This window comes from Scyliorhinus torazame, chromosome 7 (genome assembly GCF_047496885.1).
Source record: "Scyliorhinus torazame isolate Kashiwa2021f chromosome 7, sScyTor2.1, whole genome shotgun sequence".
Taxonomy (NCBI): Eukaryota; Metazoa; Chordata; class Chondrichthyes; order Carcharhiniformes; family Scyliorhinidae; genus Scyliorhinus; species Scyliorhinus torazame.
The window spans coordinates 56729277-56745385 of NC_092713.1; the positions used below are offsets into that span (position 1 = coordinate 56729277).

General features: G+C 45.8%; 1 protein-coding gene across 1 annotated transcript in view; it reads left to right on the plus strand.

Moving 5' to 3' along the window:
* The first annotated feature begins 867 nt into the window (after positions 1-867).
* The window catches only part of b4galt2 (UDP-Gal:betaGlcNAc beta 1,4- galactosyltransferase, polypeptide 2), a 612340-nt gene continuing 597098 nt past the window's right edge, over positions 868-16109 (plus strand). The window contains exon 1 of the mRNA XM_072510742.1: positions 868-1304. The gene's annotated coding sequence lies outside the window, so the exon portion shown is untranslated. The remainder of the gene's footprint in view (positions 1305-16109) is intronic.

Sequence of the window (16109 nt, forward strand, 5' to 3'; positions counted from 1 at the left end):
GTTGTTGTATTTTAATGCAAATAATATAACTGCAGCAAAAATTTACCATGTCTTTACCAGGTATTGGAGAGAAAATGCTTTGCTGTATATATTTCAGGAATGCCTTTGCTTCTGTTCAATGAATAGTAAAGCACTTTCCTGCTGAAAAAAAAATAACTTGGGGGCAGCATGGTGGTTAGCACTGCTACCTCACGGCACCAAGGTCCCAGGTTCGATCCCGGCTCTGGGTCACTGTCTGTGTGGAGTTTGCACCCGCACAACCCAAAGATGTGCAGGGTAGGTGCATTGGCCATATCTTTTTATTAAAACAGTAAAAATGGTACAAACACTAATTTTGTGTTGGAGAAACAGGGAACCCTCCCCTCAGTACCAACGTACAAGGGGGGAGGGGGAATAGGATACTCTGATTATTAAAACAGTTCACAACACAATTGTACAAAAAACAAATGGTACAAGCACTAAACTTTGCGCTGGAGAGACCAGATACCCTCACCTCTGTACCAACAGAAGTGAAAGGAAGGGGGTGGTGGGGAGAGAAGGGATAGGAGAGCGGTGAGGAGTGAGGGAGACTGGGTGTTGGTGGAGGGGGGGGGGGGGGGGCAATAGGTGGATTGGCCATATCTTTTAATCAAAACAGTAATAGGTGGATTGGCCACGCTAAATTGCCCTTTAATTGGAACAAATGAATTGGGTACTGTAAATTTAAAAAATAACATTACGTGCAGATGAGGTTGAGCCAGAGTAAGGAAAGGGTTAAGTCTGCTTTTCCCTCCCACTCACACATTGCACCCCCTGGTGGCAGATTTGAGTTTGATCCTTCTCGGATTCCGTACCTTTTTCTAACAGGATAGTTATGTATCAGTTCCACAGCAAATGGTAACATTGCAAGCAGCCGCTGGGAGTGAACCCCGGCTTCTACTCCGCACTCAGACAGTCTCTCCTCCTTCTGCTGGACAGCTCTTTGTTCTTCCCTTCTCGTTCCTTGGCTGCAGCCCCGAGCTGACAAAATGTAGCGGATTATTGCAAACATTTCCCTTTTTATTGTGGGACGCGTGAGGGGTTTATTTTCATGCATTTTGTCTCTCCTCTCCCCGCCCCACCACCTCTCATTTCTAAATGCCTGGTGTCTTTTCTGAGTGCTTTCGTCTGGTGGCGGATGATTGCACAGGGTGTAATTTTCTGTTGTTGAATGCTGCTCATTTCTCTGCTCGTTTTGATCAATGAAGAGGTGAAGAGCAACGAAGACTGAATATTTATTTCTTGTAGGAGATGTGTCGGTGCTATATTTTACAGTGGGAAAACAGGTGAGCTAGTTTGATATTTTAAAATGTGCGGGGTGCCATAAATATACCCATATGCGATTGATTTAATTTATTGAAATGAAGGTAACATATTCTAATCCTCGGGATTCCTTCCCTGCTCTCCTGTTCTCCAATATATGAGGGACCGATGAGTTAATACTGAGCTGCTTCACCATAGTAATTCGCTAGCAATGCTGCTGTTAAATGCTGCTCAATTTCCATCAAAGTCGGCTTCAGGTGTCAGTTTCACACTAGTAGTGCATTTGAGCGTATATTTCGCAATTCATTAACTATTATTTGTGTTTGTGCAATCCTCTTTCATCCATTTCGGTTTATCTACGATGGCTGATAGTGTTATTTCTGATTGACACATGTACCAGTATGAATTTATTACCACGTACCCATGGCCCAATCATTTCCCAGTATGTTCGACATTTCAATTTCTTTTCAACATTTTCTCTATTTCTCGTGCCTATAATTTATTTTTCAACAGATAGATTTTAAAAAAAATTGAGCAATTTAACTGGGCTCTCCTGCCTGTTTTTTAAAAAAAAAATCTGTATGTATTATATATATATTTGTATGGATGTAAATAGATTCATTAATTTGTTGCCTCAAGCTACAAGTTTCACATATTGTTTTTGTTCTTGGGTTTCTATGTGCAGTTGGCATCTGGATGATTTAGTGAATGCATAATATTTTTAAAATTATATAATATACTTATCAGACTGTATCAAATGCCTGTGCTGGCATTATGTTAATTTGCAGGCTTGTGCTGCTGGCCAGTGTTTTGCTTTTACTTATTTACTCCATCACCATGCTCCAACTTCCATAGCAACTGTCAAGTCTTCCTCTTGACATGTGAGAGGTAGAAACAACGCGTGTTGCTTTTAAGTTTTAAGGAGAGTGTGCTGCAAGGGTGAAGGAAAGGTAAGGCAAATCGTAAATTAACTTTCCTTCCCCTGCCTAGCAGTTCGAGGAGTCACAAACTCTAAACAGTTATGAATCTTGAACTGCAAGAGGGGAGAGGGGGTGTGGGCATGCATGAATGTATGTCAAAGTGAGATGTGGTGAGTGGTGTCACTTGCCGCCCAACCACCTCACTCGCCCTAACTCTGACATCTGATGGCTAAACTGAGAACTGATCAGGCTCAAATTTAGTTGTTTTTCCTGTGGTTTATTACTAACAATCAGTGAGATTTCACACAAATCTGTATTGGATGATTGTGGCTCTCCCACATGGAGCTGTGCGATTTGAGATTAAAGAACAGTGTTTTAAAAAAAAAGATTCAAAGAAAACCGTCTGTTCATTCTAATGCTTTTGCAACTTGCAATGTTAAACCACTACCTTCTACTCACAAGATGCTTAAACCTCTTTGTTTGAGGAGTGACTGGTACAAAGACATTAACACTGAATTTCCTGGTTCATCCATCCTCGGTTTTCTTCCCCACCACCCCATCCGCAATGTAGAACTTACTCTTCATAAAAGATAAGGCAGGGGCTGTTTAGCACAGGGCTAAATCTCTGGCTTTGAAAGCAGACCAAGGCAGGCCAGCAGCACGGTTCAATTCCCATAACAGCCTCCCCGAACAGGCGCCGGAATGTGGCAACTAGGGGCTTTTCACAGTAACTTCATTTGAAGCCTACTTGTGACAATAAGCGATTTTCATTTCATTTTTCATTTCATAAGGTTTTCAATTTGGTTCAGGAATTCAGAGACAAAAGCAATTGTCAAGATTTTAATTGCAATCTCGACCTCATGGTTCTTTGTTAAACACAACAAGCTACTTAATTGAGGGCTTGCACATCCCAGGATATGGACTTCCCATTTAATTGCACATAAAGCACATAGCTCCCATAATTTAGTCATGGTTATAAATGATCAGCATAGATGCACCCACCGATTATAATCTCACAAAGCTGAGGGAAAAAACAAACTGTCAGAAGGGCCTTAATTGGTGGTGGGAATACTGAAGTCATGTCTCTAATTAACAGAACACTTTGTGGCTGAAGTAAATGATGAAGTTTTTTAAAGGAAGTGCAACAGCTTCAAAGTATTAGCACGCAACTGCAATAGTGCGGCAGGTCACTTTCCGTTAGCTGCAGGCTACCTTGTATATTCACCTATATGAGCGATGAATTTGACACCGTAAGTTGGAATTTCTTTGTTCTTTCGTTGTCGCCATAGTATTAATGGGGTCTTTGGCATCAACCTGCTTCTTCTCTGGCTTTCTTCAAACCTCGGTGTTACTCACTGTGGATAATATTTCTCCTTTCTCTTCTGTTTTTACCCTCAATTTTTCCTTCAACTGTTGCCAGGACAAGTCTGTCAGGTCTTTGTTTCCAATGTACGTACTTGGCTAACTTTCTCTCTCGCTCTAACTGTACTTAGCACCCCATTTGATTCCTGGACTCTTGAAGCGTCAGCATGAAGCTGAAAACAACATTTCAGTGTGGTGTGTTACACTCTGTGTATGTGAGAGTTGGACCCTGAAGAGAGTGGATGGGAGGACAGCAGCTTGTGAAACATGCGTGGTGGAGCATGGTTCATCAGTTGGATGGACAGAAAGATGAGTGGGTTAGATCTGTAAGAGTAGAAGGAGTAAAATAGAAGAAAACTGGGTAATTTTACACTACATTACTACAATGGTGTTTTTCCTTTGGGTATACTGTTGGTTTGGGTGTGATTTTTGACTGCTCCAACATTATTTGAATATGAGCAGCTTTGTGACTGCTCCAAAGTTATTTGAGTACTGGCAGGTGTGCTGTGCCATTGCTCATGATAAGTTGGGTTTTATAACACAGGTGCTAAGTGAAGTAGTATTATCACAACCCTTGACTTATGAGTATCTGGCAGTTCTGAGATGCGGTCGCATAGTTTAATTGCATTCTGTGGTAAACCCCCAAGATCTGGCTGGGCTGCAGGAACACTGAAGAGGGACTTCATGGGAACACTGAGAAAAGGCCTAGGCTATAAAAGTGCTCTGGAGGAAATCATGGGGTATAGAGCTGGGAATTCAGCAAAGCCATTGGGTAGTTACAGCACAAGAGGAAGCCATTGAGCACATTAACTCCATGCCAGCTCTCCAGCAATCCACTAAGTCCCAAGCTCTATCTCCATAGCCCTGCGCATTTATTTCCCACCAGTACCTGTCTAATTTAGTTTGGAGATCATTAATCAGCCTTGCTTCCACCACCCTCACAGACAACAAGTTCCAGGACATTGTGTTTAAAAATAACCAGTTATACACCTACCCGGCGCCCCACCTCTTGTACAAAACCTTAAACCTGTGTCCCCTATTTATAGGTATTTGGTGCAATAAGGATTAAAAGCCTGGGTTAGTGTGTGTGACTGCTGCAGTAGAGTTTTTAAAGAATCCTGGTTTGAAAGGTTTTGAGAGGCAGGGGTGCAATTAAGGCATTGTAAAAAGCTTGGGCTAATGGAGTTTTGTTTGGATTAAGGAAGTTACCTTAAGGGAGTTAATTAGACTTCAATTTGGTAAGATTATGTTGGTAAGATTATGTTATTAAGGTATCAGGCATTTTGCAGAAAAGTAGTTTAGTTAAAATGGAAATTGTTAAATGGAAATGTGAGCAGAAGCCAAGCATCTGATCCCACTGCAGTTCAGTTAAAATGTGTCTGTAGACAGATTAGCAGTTTATTACGAAGCTGTTCAGCATTGTGTGATTTAGAATGTATGCTGAAGCAGCTTCTGAAGAAATACAACCAGCATAGTTCTGACAGGATTCAGGGGCAAAATTCTCTGGTATCAGCGCGATGTCCGCCGACTGGCGCAAATCAGTCGGGCATCGCGCCGCCCCGCCCCAAAGGTGCGGAATGCTCCGCATCTTGGGGGGCCGAGCCCCAACCTTAAGGGGCTAGGCCGGCGCCGGACTAATTTCCGCCCGCCAGCTGGCGGAAAAGGCCTTTGGTGCCCTGCCAGCTGGCGCGGAACTGACATCTCCGGGCGGCGCATGCGCGGGAGCGTTAGCAGCCGCTCACGACATTTCCGCGCATGCGCAGTGGAGGGAGTCTCTTCCGCCTCCGCCACGGTGGAGACCGTGGCGAAGCTGGAAGGGAAAGAGTGCCCCCACGGCACAGGCCCGCCTGCGGATCGGTGGGTCCCGATCGCGGGCCAGGCCATCGTGGGGGCACCCCCCGGGGCCAGATCGCCCCGTGCCCCCCCAGGACCCCGGAGCCCGCCCGCGCCGCCTTGTCCCGCCGGTAAGGTAGGTGGTTTAATCTACGCCGGTGGGACAGGCATTTTAGCGGCGGGACTTCGGCCCATCCGGGCCGGAGAATCGCGGGGGGGCCCCGCCAACCGGCGCGATTCCCGCCCCCGCCGAATATCTGGTGCCGGAGAATTCGGCAACCGGCGGGGGCGGGATTCACGCCAGCCCCCGGCGATTCTCTGACCCGGCGGGGGGTCGGAGAATCTTGCCCACGGTCCTTTCTTTAAAGCAGTGTCAAAAGATCTCTCGTTCTCAAAGTAGAGTATCCACATATCTCTGTAAAGCAGGTATTCCTGAGTGTTAATTGTATTTAACAGTGGATTGGGAGCGGCGATGGTTTTGCTGAGTGGGAATAAAGATAGCAGTTAAGGGCTATTGCGACACAGTATTCACTGTAGAGATTATCATTGTTTAAGGGGTAATTGTAAGCTTTTTTTTCTTGTGTGATGTTAAAGATATTTTGATACTGTGTGAGAAATAAAATGTATTTAAATATGCTATATCCCTATTTTTCACAATCACCCCTGGAATGAAGTATCCTTTCCATACAGCCTTTCAAAATTAAAATAAAATATTGGGTTTTATGTCCAGTATCCTAGCTACTGTTGGGATCTGGTCCACGTTTGTAATACCTGGTCCTTGTAGAATCAGAACAAATAGAAACATAGAAGATAGGAGTAGGAGGAGGCCTTTTGTCCCTTCGAGCCTGCTCCGCCATTTATCATGATCATCCAACTCAATAGCCTAATCCTGCTTTCTTCCCATAACCTTTGATCCAATTCGCCCCAAGTGCTATATCTAGCTGTCTCTGAAATATATTCAATATTTTAGCATAAACTACTTCCTGTGGTAATGAATGCCACAGGCTTGCCACTCTTTGGGTGAAGAAATGTCTCCTCGTCTCTGTCCAAAATGGTTTACCCTGAATCCTCAGACTGTGACCCCTGGCTCTGGACACACCCACCATCGGGAACATCATCCCTGCATCTACCCTGTCTAATCCTGTTAGAATTTTATAAGTCTCTATGAGATCCCCCTTCATTCTCCTGAACTCCAGTGAGAACAAACCTAACCTCATATGACAGTCCCGCCATCCCTGGAATCAGTCAGGTAAACCTTTGCTGCACTCCCTCGAGAGCAAGAACATCCTTCCTCAGAAAAGGGACCAAAACTGCACACACTATTCTAGGTGTGGTGTTGCTTTTTTTAATGAGTGGAATACTATCCCACTAGCGTCGCCAATAATGTTGCTCCTTTCGGCACCAATGTTGTTGCCAAATTAACTAGATATGCCAGTTATTAATGATATTGCTTTTCAGAATCACCAGGTATCAAATGATACCACCACAAGGCTTTACCGGATATCGATCAAAGACCAAACAACCAGTTAGTCAGTTCAAGTTCAAAGATAGTTTATTTATACACAAGGATTACTTCGACATGCAACATAAAACACTACAAGTTAAACTACACCTAACAACTAGAATAACCTATACGTAACGTCAGGGCAACCAGCTCTTTGCAGATGGACAAGGCCTTTGTTCAGATCTTGCGTGGCTAGGTAGAAGAAGTGACTTTGTTTCTGCTGGGCTTATCCGTTTGATAGCGATCGTTGGTCTTGAACTTGTCTTGTCGTAATGCTCCACTTGGTTTTAGGCGTAGGCCGGGGCCAAGAGAGACCGAACACATGGCTGTGTCTCTTTTTATCCCTCTGGGATTTTGTGCTCTTTGGGGCGGTCCTTAGCTTTGGACCCAATAATTCGACAGGCTTCGATCACTGCCTTTGATTTTGGCCAATAAAGGGGCGGGTGCCTTGATGGTTAAGCGTGTCCTGAGCGGTCATTGACCTTGGCTATTTGGGCTTTCTTAGCAAAGGGAGTGGCGCCGGTTAGTCTGAATCTGTATCGGTTACCTGAGTACAGTCCTTTTTGTTCTGGGGAAATGGGCTATTAGAATGCAAACGAGCGGGGGTTCCGATCGCGTCTAGCTATCTGGGTTGCACATACACACACAAGCTTTGAGTGTGTCTGAGTCCTGGGTTGGCCATAATTCCCATGGTCCTTTGCAGGTGGCCATCTGAGATGGCTATATCCCGTCCTCTTGATCCTGAACGCGAAGCGTGGTGGATCACACTGTTGATCCCTTATCTGTCCTTGGTGTGCCGATTACCCTTGGTCAAGGACAGGTTCTACACTACTCTGTCCTATGTTTTGGAGCATTTACCTAAGTTTTATTAACACATCATACATTCATAATCTCTAAGTGGTCACTATAAAACATTCAACTATTACACATTTAACTAATTCGCACAAGGGAATATCTAACTATCACTTGCTAAGCTGCTCTCATGCTGCTGGCAAATATAAAAAGGAACTTATGTACAATACAACATTTTTAAACCAACGGCAGCATCACATTTCTACTTAACTTGTCAACATTACAGAGGTGTACAATCTTTATTTTTATCGGCGGTTACATTGTTTGTTGGGTTGGGTGAATTCCGAAGAAGGGGGCTCGGAGTGTATATATCGGGGAGCGGGAGGCTCTATTTCGCCATTTGCGGAAATGAAAAATGAAAATTGCCTATTGTCACAAGTAGGCTTCAAATGAAGTTACTGTGAAAAGCCCCTAGTCGCCACATTCCGGCGCCTGTTCGGGGAGGCTGTTACGGGAATTGAACCGTGCTGCTGGCCTGCCTTGGTCTGTTTTCAAAGCCAGCGATTTAGCCCTGTGCTAAACAGTCTAAGTGTCTGGATGATACTGCAGATTATCGCTATCACCAGAAGGGCCGCTACTGTATATGAAAGGGAATACCATCTAACAATGTTTTTGCACCAAGTGGGGGTTTCAGTGTCTATCTCTATGTGTGGTGTAGTGTCCGGGCTAGGGGGTATCGTGTTGTGTGGTCATGTTCGGGGCTGGTGTGGTGTGGGGTACAGAGGCTTGTAACGCGCGCAGTTGTAGGAGTCCAGCGATGATCACAATATAGGTCATCAGTCCTCTCTTAATCTTGTCTTCTGTTCTTCGTTCTTAGTATATTCCTGAGGGTGCAAGCATAATATCTGTTGTTATCTCGTTTTGTTTGTCTTTCTCTCCTTAACTTCAATTACCCATTAGAATCGTCACCATGTGTGACACTCTCATTTTTTTTTAAATCACCTTTTTTAGAGACAAGACATGCAAAGGAAAAAAAAAATTCCTTTTTAAGTGCAGAGAATCTCTCAGCTTGTGGTCGATGCGGAGAGTGGGTGGACAATTTCACCGTCCAGTCTTTTCTTTACTACAACCATTGATGATTGAGGCTCATTCTTAACCAGCCGAATTTTAGGGCGGCCGGTTTTATAATGCTTCTTCATCCCAGGGTCTAGAGGTAGTTCGTGTATAGCAGCATATGTGGCAACCAAGTGTGTCAAATATGTAAATGGCAGGTGGGGAAGCGACCAAAGAATCGCAGAAGGTAAAGAGTTGAGTGTACAGACTGTGGCAAAGGGCATTCTTTAAACCACAATAAGAGCAGAGAAGGGAAAACTAACACCTGCCAAAGACAGTGAAAAGTGTAAAGAACCATTCCAGAGTACTCAAAGTGAAGGGAACATGAGGTGCGTGTGGGCCGCGCGGCAGGGAAAGATTGGGTGGGATTCCCGGGTAGGGCGGTGATCAATGCCGTTGCTCCCTATCTGATGACCGAAATGAGCGGAAAGAATTTGTAACACGTGAGGTCCAACAATTGTTCCTTTAACGCCCATTGGTCAGTAAATGGCGTCGGGAGAGTAGCTGTAACTGTATCAAGAAAGTGGATGTCAGGCCGACATTAATTAAAACCATGTAGCCATAAGAAATAAAGGAGGAAATAAAAGGCGGGCAGGCTCCATCAGTACGTAGGACACCGTAATTCTTATGTGGCTCCTTTTTCTCACCTGGACACCTCAGGGTTCTACATCGTTGTAAAAGGGTTACCGTAACAGGAGTCAGACTCGGAATCGTCACCATCTCCCGGTTGCCAGACTCGTGTCTGTCGTTTTTGTGCCGTGGCCGCGTGGGCCATCGTGGGATCCAAATCGTCATGTCTTGCCAATCAACGAGTTGGCGCGGTGCCAAAAAGTGGTTTGTTTGTCATGAGGCCTAAGGGCAGTGGCAGTGAAGGGCAAATTACTGTTGTTGGGCAGTGGTGGTGGCTATGGAAGGGGATATTGGGGGCCAAACATGTCCTTGTTGTGGTTCCAGGGGCTGGAGTGATTGGGGCCGGGGAGGTTGTACCAGTGGTCAGTGATCGTGGTCAATTTGGGGAGGCTGACGCTATCGTCTGAATCAAGCTCAAGGTGGAAAGTCGTACTTGTGGGCGGAGACGAAGTTGGGTCTGTGGGTATGGACGTGCTGTCATGGTCAGGGGAGTGTTGGACTAGGTTGTCGATGGGCGGGGTGGAAACGTCTGCTATTGCCAGGGAGATATGGTGGCTACATTGGGTTCATAGACTTTGAGCTGGTTGATGTGGAACCAACCAGTTTTACCATTGGGGTACGTTATCTTGTACACAGAGGGGCTTACTTTGTCCGAAATGGAGTAGGGTCCTGCAAATTTAGGGGAGAGGAACGAACTGGGATTGTACAGGTAAACTATCACTTGCTGACCGACTGTGTGGACTGTTTTATCAAAGCAGGCCTGACTCTGCTTTTTCCTAGCGCCTAGTCGGACAGCTGCAGCGCGCTGTGCTGCTTTAATATTTTCCGTGACTTGTTGGACTGCTTTTTCATGGGTGAGGGCGGTGACTGTGGGGCTTGCCAAATCAAGACCTAATAAATATTCTGTTCCTTTCATGGGCCGTCCGGTCATGAGAGTGTAGGGCGTGAAACCTGTGGAACTGGATACTGTGTTCCGAATAAACATGAGGGCGAATTGGAGGACTGTGTCCCATGTGTTGCACCATTTTTCTAATGGTCGCTTTCAAGGTGCGATTCATTCATTCAACAATTCCGCTGGATTGGGGGTGATATGCTATGTGAAATTTTTGCTTGATTCCAAAAATCGTTGGGACATTTTGCATGACTCTGCCGGTGAAATGGGAACCTTTGTCCATCTCAATGCTGCGGGGAAGACTCCAGCGTGTAAATATCTGTTGGGTCAAAATCTTAGCTGTGGCTTTCGCTGTGTTTGTCTGGGAAGGAAATGCTTCTACCCATTTTGTAAAGGTGTCGATTACTACTAATACATATTTAAAACCATTTCTGCGGGGGGTGGGGGGTGCAATGCAGTCGAGCTGTAAATTTGTCCATGGGCCATTCACAGGTCGGGTGTGTCTCAATTGTCCTTTCTTGGAGTACCTTTCAGGATTGTTCTGTGCACAGATTAAGCAATTCTCAACATAATACGTGACGTCTGCTTTTAAATCGGGCCACCAGCACAAAGGTCTTAAATGGGCAATGGCATTGTCTATTCCCTGATGTCCGTGTCCGTCATGAAACTGGTAAATTATCTGGTTTCTGTCCTGGGTGGGGACCACATAAATTCAATTTCTCAAAACTATACCGTCCTGTACTGTCAATGAGTCCTTGAATTTGTCGTCGGGGGCTGGGAACTTACCGTCTAAAACTTGCTTAAGAGTGTCGTCTACTTTTTGGGCCTGGGCTAACTCTTCAATATTCACTTTGAAACCTGGACTGCGTGTATCAGTTCACTTTCGGGGGGGGTTTCCAAAAGTGTCCGTGGCGTGATCCTGACTTAGCCAAGGCGTCTGCCTTTACGTTACCGGGTGGGAGGAACGATGATGGCTTCTCACTTTGATTATGCCATATGTGCGGTCTTTTGCTGTCTTAAGTTAATGCTTCAACAATGGGGCTGAGGGTAGGGGTTTACCATCAGCAGATACGAATCCTCTAGATTCCCACAGGGGCAGGAATTCTGTCAAACTATTGCAGACATGTAAACTGTCCGAATGTATGTCCGCTGGGGTCGGAAAGGAATCTGGGTGCTGCACTACACATGCTATAGCTGCTAATTCGGCTGCTTGTGATCCTAGGTGGGCGGGCAATTTTAAAGATATTTCCTCTAATGCGCGTCCCTGTGCGTCTTCCACATAAATTCCACAACCAGTTATTCTCTTTCCATTCTCAATGGTGGAGGAACCGTCTACATAAATCTTTAAAGTGTTGTCTGTGGTCTGGGGATTCTGTGTTCTGATGCCTGCTCGTGTGTGTAGTGACTTCGGAATAAAGGGTCCTGTGTGGTGTTGGGTTGTAATGATCTGGCACTCATGTGGGTTCCTGCATACTGGAGGTTGTCTGCTAAAAATGTGTGGGTCTTTGTCCGTTTAACTGTAATGTCCCTTCCTTGTAACAACAGTGTCCAGCGAGCTGCTCTAATCTGGCTGACTGAACCAACCTTTAACCTACCATCTAACAGTAGCTGCGTTGGGGTGTGCTTGGTTAAAATCATTACTGGGTTGAGGCCTGTGATATATGCCAAATACTGCACTGCCCAAAAGACTGCAAGCAAATGCCGTCCGCAGGCTGAAAATCCTTGCTCTACGGGATCCAAAATTCGTGAGGCATAGGCTACGGGTCCTAATCGGTCATGTCTTTCCTATAGGAGTACTGCTGATAGAGTTTGGTCGGTGGTTGCTACTTCTATGGCGTAGGGAGAGTGTGGGTCTGGAACTTGCAAAGCAGGGGCTGTGCCTAGGGCACGTTTTAATTCATCGATGGTGTCCGTGTGCTGAGGAAGCCATTCCCATGGGGTGTTCTTTTTAAGGAGCTCTGAGAGTGGGGCTGCTTTTGTGGCAAAACCATCTATATGGTTCCTACAATATACAGCTAATCCTAAGAATGAGCGGAGTGCAGTGACATTGTGGGGCAGGGGCAATTTAACGATTGACTCAATTCGCTTCTGTTCGATCTCTCTCTTCCCGTGGGTGATAGTGGTGCCTAAATAAAGGACCTTTTCTTTTAGGATCTGGGCTTTTATTGGGTTAACCTTGCATCCAATTGATTGTAAGAAACCTAACAATTCTGAAAGAAGCTTAACGTGCTCTTCCTTTGTGTCCGTCTGTAGGAGTAAGTCGTCCACATACTGAATAAGGCATTTGGGGCTTGAAAATTTGGAAAGTCCGTTGGTCAATTGTTGGTGAAAATTGGAGGGAGAGTTGTGGAAACCTTGCGGGAGGCATGTCCACTTATACTGCTGCCCTTGAAATGCGAAGGCGAACTTGTATTGACAGGCCTTATCCAAGGGAATGGACCAGAAGCCATTGCTAATGTTCAGCACTGTAAAGTACTTTGCTTGAACTCCCTGCTTGAGCATGGTTTCGGGACTCGTGGCAACGGTGGGGGCTGCTAATGGGGTGACCTTGTAGAGCTCTCGGTAGTCGATGGTTAATCTCCATGAACCGTCGGGTTTCTTTACGGGCCAAATTGGGGCATTGTTTGTTGAGGCTACGGGCCAAATTACTCCTTATCTAGTAAGCTATTGATGACTTTTGAGATCTCGCCATCGGCTTGCTGTGGGGAATCGTATTGCTTCTGGGGCTTGGGATCGGGACCTGAAATTGTGACCATGCCTGGGATCTTCCCACAATCGTGCTTGTGCTGGGCGAAGGATGCTTTGCGTTTCCTTAGGTCCTCTCTAATTGTCCTATCTGTACTAATTGTTTGCGGATCAAACCAATAGTCTACTGAGAAAATCCTATGTTCGTAGTCCCCTACTGTGAGCGAAGCGGGGGCTCTCGCTGTTTTGGCCATTTTCCATACACACCTATTCACGGGGTCAAAGGAAAGGTTGTTGGAGCTCATAAAGTCGATTCCTAGAATGTGCTCGGCTGTTTGGGGCAAGTCGACTAAAACAACGGGGTGTCTGGTGCTTATGATTCCTATCTGAATATCTACGGGGGGTTGTAATGTATCCCTGCTGTACATGTGCTGTAAATCTACTAAGGGTGATGGCATCTGTTTTGGGCCATTTGTCGCGCTGAAACATTGTGGAGGAGTTTAAAGTGGTGCGGGACCCTCCTGTGTCCCAAAGGAACTCTACTGGATGTCCCTGGACTATGCCTGTGACTACTGGTCTGCCTGATTTGTCCCAGAGTGTGTCGCAGACCCAAGTTGGGGAGTCCGAACACAGTCAGTCTGTGGTGTTGATTATTGCATTATCTGTTCGGGCACTAATGCTATGCATGGGCCTAATATTGTTCCTAGGTAGGGCGTTCGATTGCTGGTGCTGTTGCTGGTTCTGGGGGTTTTGTCTGCATTCGTGGACGTAATGTCCCATGTGTCCACAATTAGCAACCTTGTAGTGCCTGTGCTCTGGGGTGCTATCCTTCATGTCTGCCCTCATTTACCCATGCTGGGTCCTGATTAGTCCTGACTGGGTGCATATTCGTCTCTGTCTTTTCCTGATCTGCCTTCCTATGTAGGCATTGTTCCCAAGCTCTGGAGAGTCGCTTTAAAACCCAAACTTCATTATGTGTTGCGTCTGCGGTGTCGTAATTTAGACAAGCCTTTTGACCTGTGTCTGTGGCGTGGGAGACTAAAGTGCGGGCCCATTTAGTTGTGTCATTGTTATCTACGTATGCGCAGTTCAAATCCCCAAATACTGCTTTGACATGGATCCAAAGGCGACCTGCAAATGCAGTCGGACGCTCTCCCTTCTTTTACCTGCAACGGTTCACACCTTCTACGGGGTCTCCCTTGTTGTACCCGATTGCATCTAAAATGGCCGTTTTCATTTCCTGTAGGATTCCTCCTGCTACATTCTGGGGTTCTGGTAAAGCTGAGCTAACGGACGGGTCAAGGCTCATGACTATAAGCTTAACTTCCTCCCTTTCGTCTAGACCGTATATAACCGCTTGCTGTTGTACTCTTTCAAAGAAATTATGTGGGTCTGCGGTGGGTTCGAAAGGTTCAATTTTGGCGCAGGCATCTCTCAATTGACATCAGCCATCTCTTTATCTTTAGCTGCCAACTGTTCCCGGAGTTGCCCAATAATCTTTTCACATTCACTATTGTTTCCCTCATTCTTCTCCTCTTTCTCAACTAGCTGTCTGCGGAGCGTCCTCACGACCTCCTCTGTGCCTCGCAACTGTGCCAAACAAGACACGATTGCCATCGGCTTACGAACTTTTGCTGCATTCTTCTTATGTACCTCGGTTAGGTTGTCCCACCAGGTTTGTCCTATGCTTCCTGGACCTGTCTCATCATTTGAACAAAACTCGAACCAAAGGGGCCATCCTTTCCCCTTCAAATACTTCCTCAATTCCCCTTCCCTTATGGGGCACTGCTCTGCTCTGTTGGCCGCTGCGACCTCGGGTTCCTGCGGGTTCATTAGGCGTTCCATCGCTTTTGTGGCCGTTGCTACTATTATATCTGTTTTCCTACCGTTAATCTCTGTTTTCCTACCTCTAAATTCTCTTTTGCTCTGCTTCTGACTTCTCTTTTCCTACCGTCAATTTGGGACAGGGGGAATAAGGCGCCGATTCGAACAGCGGGTATGGCCTTGGCTATTTACCGGTTCACAATACTCCCGATAGTTTTAAGCAAAATCTAACGAGTTTACCTTGCATCCCTGTTAGTGTGCATGCATAGTACGCATGCAAGTTAATACAAACTACCGAACCTTGGTGATTTGATCGATACGGGCCTTACACTTGTAGTTTCTTTCACTTTTCCTCAATTGGACTTCTAATGCAAAGTTTTGTGGGTTCTCTCAAAGTGACAAAATCACTTCTAGATCGAGTCCTGGCAGATGTCGCCAATAATGTTGCTCTTTTTAATGAGTGGAATACTATCCCACTAGCATTGCCAATAATGTTGCTCCTTTCGGCACCAATAATGTTGCCAAATTAACTAGATATGCCAGTTATTAATGATGATATTGCTTTTCAGAGTCGCCAGATATCAAATGATACCACCACAAGGCTTTACCGGATATCGATCAAAGACCTAACAACCAGTTAGTCAGTTCAAGTTCAAAGATAGCTTATTTACACACAAGGATTCCTTCGACATGCAACATAAAACACTACAAGTTAAACTACACCTAACAACTACAATAACCTATACTTAACTTCAGGGCAACTGGCTCTATGCAGATGGACAAGGCCTTTGTCCGGATCTTGCGTGGCTAGGTAGAAGAAGTGGCTTTGTTCCTGCTGGGCTCATCCGTCTGGTAGCGATCGTTGGTCTTGAACTTGTCTTCTGGTCGTAATGCTCCACTTGGTTTTAGGCGTAGGCCGGAGCCAAGAGAGACTCAACACATGGCTGTGTCTCTTCTTATCCCTCTGGGATTTCGTGCTCTTTAGGGCGGTCCTAGCTTTGGACCCAATAATTCGACAGGCTTCGATCATTGCCTTCGATTTTGGCCAATAAAGGGGCGGGTGCCTTGATGGCTGGGCGTGTCCTGAGCGGTCATTGACCTTGGCTGTTTGGGCTTTCTTAGCAAAGGGAGTGGTGCGGGTTAGTCTGAATCTGTACCGGTTACCTGAGTACAGTCCTTTTGTTCTGGGGGAATGGGCCATTAGAATGCAAACGAGCGGGGGTTTTGATCGCGTCTAGCTATCTGGGTTGCAAATACACACACAAGCTCTGAG